This window comes from Echinops telfairi, unplaced genomic scaffold (genome assembly GCF_000313985.2).
Source record: "Echinops telfairi isolate 266 unplaced genomic scaffold, ASM31398v2 ScPeMD7_1;HRSCAF=3_0, whole genome shotgun sequence".
NCBI lineage: Eukaryota > Metazoa > Chordata > Mammalia > Afrosoricida > Tenrecidae > Echinops > Echinops telfairi.
Window position 1 is genome coordinate 35,285,216 of NW_022103896.1, and position 6,000 is coordinate 35,291,215.

Consider the following 6,000-nt stretch of genomic DNA (forward strand, 5'->3'; position numbering starts at 1 on the left):
AAAATAAAAGCTTAAACGAATATTAAAAGTTGTTCTCTAAGTAATGTTCCTCTCATGCTTGAATGTAAAAAAAAATTCACATTCAGGTGTGGCACTTAACAATTTAATATGTAAAACTATAAAAATTATAACAAGTTTTAAAATGTACTTGCCCAAACTCTGACAAAGTGAACAAATAATGAGGAAGTTCTTTAAAACACGTAACAAGAATTATCAAAAGTTTGCCCTATTCAGAGGCATAATAGTTTTAATAGAGAAAATAATATATAATCCATGCATGTTGATACTTAAGAACTAGGTTTCTTACTCAGTAGTTGAGACTGGATAAAAAAAAATTGTAAGATTCTAAGTAGACTTTTGGATCAGAAAGATTATATGCAACAGTGCAGGTCTAGTACATTTCAGGCATTCACATTAAACATAGATGACTTACCTACTAAACCCCACGTCTACTTCCTTCGCTCTGCTTCCTTATGTTTGATAACGGGAAATATAAGTGCAGTAAAAGCAGAAAGTCATCAGTGGGCAGAAAGAATTGGTGGCCACCAAAGACAAGAGCCAAACTAGGAGGTCTCCAGTCTCCTCATCGTCAACCAAAACCCAGAGCACTTGGTCTTTGGTATTCCTAGGAAAACTAAACAGGCACCATGGAGCTAAACTGGAAGATGATCCTCCCTCCAAGATAGTGTACTTAACAGCCTCTGTAACATGACTCCAAATGGCACACGCAGCAGAGGAAATCTACTGAGCTGTCATAGACCTGGGGACCCAAAATTGATGGAGTGAAAATTTTGTTCCACAATCAACCAGCAATACCAAGGATATACTATATTCCATCAAAGTATTGTTGTCTCAAAATGAGATTGCGTTCATCATTTTGTCTTATAAATATAAGTTACATATGCAAACCTTGGAAATGTTTCCATCAGAGTACTCTTCTCCTACAGTGGCTAAACAACTAAATCGAAACAGTGAGCACTCTATCGGTAAAGCTACCTTCCAGTATAAAGAAAAATGGCTAGAAACGTGAGTGGAAGGTAACATGGTAAAATCTGATTAGAAAATTTCCCAGTGTGAAAATACAATCATTCCAGAGTGGAAGCCACTCAATCCTCTTTTTGTTACTCCTGAAGGGTACGCCCACATCAAGAAATACCCATTACAATTCCTTTCTCGGGCTTTGCTTCTCGCAACTTACACTTTGATACCCTTCTTTTATCAAGGCAGCATAAACTCTAACAAAAGTCTTCAGGATATCTATCAAGACTTTTAACTTCTCATCCTCAGGTTTCCAATTAGATATAAACTGGATAAAAAAGGAAGTCATCCACAGAGGCTGGTCAATTAAGGAAGCATTAAAATGAACTCAAAGGCCTAATTTAAGAATGGTGCTTCTAAACACAAGTTTCTTTTCTCGTGAGTTGAAATGTGATAGATAAGTACAGCTCCTTCAAGGATAGGGACCCTGGCGATCTTATCTATCTCTCCTCCCTCAGTGCCCACAACAGACTTGGGAGCCTTCCAAGGGTGTCCCATGAAGACACTATGAGGTGGGACAGAGCTGACTTGTCAGAGGAACCCTACAGAGGTGTCTACACATGTGGTTGCTGTAAAACTGCCGAGAATTTCCTGGTGGTGTGGTGGTTAAGAACCTAGTCACGGAACAAAAGCTCCACGGTTTGAACCCATCAGAACTCCACAAGAGAGAGAAGCAGCAATCTGCTTCAATAAAGCTATGTCTTAATGCCAATTCTCAAATGTCTACAGCCTGGGAAACCCTATGGGGCAGTTCTAATCTGTCCCAGAATCATGAATCTGAATCGACTCACAGTAATGTTGTTTGTTCGTTTGTTTAGAGAGTGTAGCATATTATGTATATATAACATATATATATATTCATGAACCATTGTATTTGTAGATATTACACAAGAAAGTGTCTTAAAGAGGATGAAAACCCAAATCATGCTGAAATCGTGATTTTTATCATAATAATCATGACTTCTCATCCAAGATTTTACTCATAAAGGTACTATGATATCATGGGGCAAAAAGAAAGGCTGTAAGAGAAGTAGGAAGGCAGGCAAGACTCAGTCATGGAAAAGTATTACAGAGTCAAAATGGAGAGCCCTTGAAGGGCACAAATGGTTAAGTCTGTCCTAGAAATCAAGATGGCAGAACAAACACCTCCAGAGATGGTTTGAAAGTCAAGTCCAACGGGTCAAAACTTCTGAAAACTCTATGGAGTGCAGTTAACGCCACACATTTGGAGAGTACCAATGGTCAAAAGCAACTCTAAGACAATGAACTACAATAAGAACTGTCATCTAACTTCAAAGATAAATATAATACCTTAGGCTCCTGCACAACTTTAAGGAAACCACGGATGAATGAAAAACTGCATGCCACGTGGGAAGAATATGGAGCAAAACGTTCTTGTGCTAATTAGATGATTCTATGTCAACTTGAAAATGTATGCAAGTGTAGGGGTGGAATCCAACTTGTCAAAAAGGTCACACTGATGGTGCTTCCTTAGAGGTGTGACCTTCTCATAAGGAAGACCCTGGGAACCTCCTTGTCTCCTCCTTGTCTCTTTCCCCCCTCTGCTTTCCTATCTGCTGGGACTGGGTCACTGACCCTGAGAGTTGCCAAAGCCCTGCTATGTTTCTACTGACTTTGGATCCATACAATTCCATCCATCGACCTGTGAACTTCCTGTATTCCGCATCATCACACGTGGCTGTGTGAGTCTGAAGCGGGACTTCCGGAGTAGTATCAAACTTAATGAATAAAGCATCTGGGCTGATATGCTATCTTGATCTATAATGACCTGATAGAAAGCTTTTTTCTTTTACATAAATGAGTGTCATTGGATTTGTTACTTTTTTCTAAAAATTATTTTATTGAGGGCTCTTACAGCTCTTATAACAATCCATACATACATCGATTCTGTCAAGCACATTTGTACATATGTTGCCATCATCAACTGTTTCTCTAGTTAACCCAGCCTAACACAGTCTCAAATACATGCATTTTCAGAAAACATCACCCATATATCCTTCCATTAAAAAATACCAAAAATATTCATCATACCACTAAAATATTTACATTTAAGAAACCAAACCAATAAAATTGTGACTTTAAGGAATTGTCAAAAAGAGGCACACAAATAAGAGCACTCAATTCTAATAAAAGGAATAAAGTGTACTGCTTTACTTTCAACTGATAATGCCAGCATCAACTCGAAGGCAATGAGTTTGGTCTCGGGAGGTTTTTGTAAAATTAAAAAACAAATAAAACTTATATAAAAACCACTGATATAAATAAACAATAGAACCATCTGAGGCTTGCCAATGCCAAAGCTGAAAAGAAATCTTATGTATTCCTTTTGGGAAGGTAATTGGATTAAACTCTTAGGAAAACAGTTTGGCAAAATAAATACATCTATCTTCTTTATTTCACTTGGCATGAATGGAAGAAGTCAAAAGGCATTAGTCTATATTTAATCATTGAAAGCATAATGGAAATCAAAAGAAAAGTCGGATTTTTGCATTATGTACTAGTAACCCACATACAGTGAAGTTAAGCTGTACTTCTTTGAATATTCTAATCTCATAAATTCTGTGGCTTTGTTTTTGTTTAGTTTTTTACTTCATTTATAGTTGCTGAGATGGCAATGTTTCTAAGACATAAGCTATTTCTTAATGCCAATCCTCAAACGTCTACAGATGTGTAATCAAGTGCAACCACAAACAGGATTCAAACAAATTTGGTGGAAGCAGCTTGAGAATTTTAAACAGATGCTTAGAGACTCCTGAACATCAGATGCATCTGTAAGATTTTATGGAGAAGGATGTCTACTGATTGGATTAACAAGGCTCACCTGCGTTTTGGTAGCTAGCGGCAGATGAGATAGAGCACTATCAAGCTGTGAAGATAGTACATCATACTATGATTTACTTGATTGCAACGTGTTACATGATTTATACCATGAGATTGTTGGGTCTAAATTTTTTTAAGAGTCCAACAATAAAGATCCAAAGAGAAGAGAAAGGACATGAAGTAACAACATGTATAAGAAAGAAAATAGGAGGCACGCCTTATTCTCTGCTAGCAAGGTGGGGGAAATCCCACAATTAAGGATACAGAAACAAACTTTAGAAATTACGCATTTATTGTTTCTGGATATAGCAGGAGTCATTCCCTGGCAGAGGTATGAGGGGGAGAACCGATAATGGGATTTTAGGAACTAATTGAGAATAAATAAATGAATGAGTAAATGAATGGATGAATGAATACATAAGCAGCATTAGGCGAGCCTGGGCAGCTTCATTTGTTATCACTACAGATTATGGAGTTTTGCTATAGCAATGCTCAGCAATCCAGATACAAATTACATGGGACTGCTGAACAATGTGTTCTTAAAATCCTGCTCAAAACACCACAACTGCAACGCCTGCATATTTCAGAAGTCTTCTTCCTTAACTTACTCTGGTATTAAGGAAGGAGAGCAAGAAGGGAAGGATGCAGTAAAGCAGACAAGCAGGCAACTTCGGGCATGTGGCATGGCCCGCGAGCACTGAATTCTACAATTAGGTTTTTGTTGAAACAAAGAAGTACACCTCCAAGCAGGCGCTCTGGTTAAAAAGTTGTCCACTTGTTTCTTTACTAAGGTTTTGCTCTTAAAACATTTAATTTACACTTCTGGGTGCAATGAAACAATGAATTGTCATTGCCTAAAATTTTCATTGGAAAGAAACATTTTGGCATTATGTCCTAAAGTTGAAATTCTAAACGGAACATATCCAAGAACTCCTATGTATATACAATAGACATGTGCAAGAATGTTCATAGGAGCACTTTGAAAATATTAAAAACTTAGCAATAAACCACAGTCCATTCAGGAGGTAAGTCCATATATGCCTCTACTTTCCAATCCAACATGTAAAGAGCTTGGAAGTCATCGCTGGCATCCTTACATCAAGAAAAACACACTGCAAATCAACGACTTTTCTTCTACCCGTCAGAGAATTTAGATCATGAGGGAAACTGATGCCCCAAACTGGAGAGACTGACAGGCTGATACACAGAATCAAGGTTTCAAGGGAACAAAAGTCCCCAACCTTAAACCCATTAAAACAATAATGAAATACCACTGCATTCCTAGTGTTGCTGGTTATGGTTAGCTAGACAGGTGGGCAATGGAAGAAAAGGTGATGATGGCATGAATCTGGCGTTTGGCTGCTAACCACAAGGACAGCAGTTCAAAACCACCAGCTGCTCTGTGGGAGAAAGAGAAGCCTTTCTCCTCCTGTGTAGAGTTAGAGTCTCAGGAACACACTGGAGCAGTTCTGCCCTGTCCTTCAGGGTTGTACTGAGCCAGAATGGACTCTGTGGCAGTGAGTTTAGTTCACTGAAGAGCTTGTTGGACTTCTTTCCTAAAGTGTCCCCTTCAATAAACTCACCCTTTCTGCCCAACCTTTGCCTCTGACTCTGGTCTGAATTTTGTCCATCTTCCTAGTGAGCGGGACAAGAACAGAGGAGAGGAGAGCACAAACCTCGAGCAGCCTCCGTGCTAACGCAGGGTAAGGAAGCAGGAAGCCCATCGCCAGGTCTTTCACCCTTAGAGCAGGTAGATGGGCTGGACCCACCTTTGGGATTAGCCACTGATTGCTTAACCATTTCACTACCAGACCTCCACACACCTATTTTACAAACCCACGACCACGGAGTCGATGACCAAGCTAAACACTGACAACACCAAATGCTGTCCATGACGGGGAACAACAGGCTACCTCATTCATTTCTGGTTCAAATACGAAACGGGACCAATAATTTAGAAGCTGGTCTGGCAGTCTCTTGCAAAGCTAAACACAGTCTTACTATGTTGCAGCTGCTGCTGCTTTTGCTGGTGTGCCATCAGTGGAGTTTGACTCCTAGCAACCTTCTATGAGCGGGCTTTAAAAAGTTCATAGGAAATGGAATGAAGGCCCAATGTCCTTC

General features: G+C 39.2%; 1 protein-coding gene across 31 annotated transcripts in view; it reads right to left on the reverse strand.

Moving 5' to 3' along the window:
* RIMS2 (regulating synaptic membrane exocytosis 2) overlaps nt 1–6,000 on the reverse strand; it is a 438,267-nt gene that overhangs the window by 328,072 nt on the left and 104,195 nt on the right. The gene's annotated exons all lie outside the window — the stretch shown is intronic.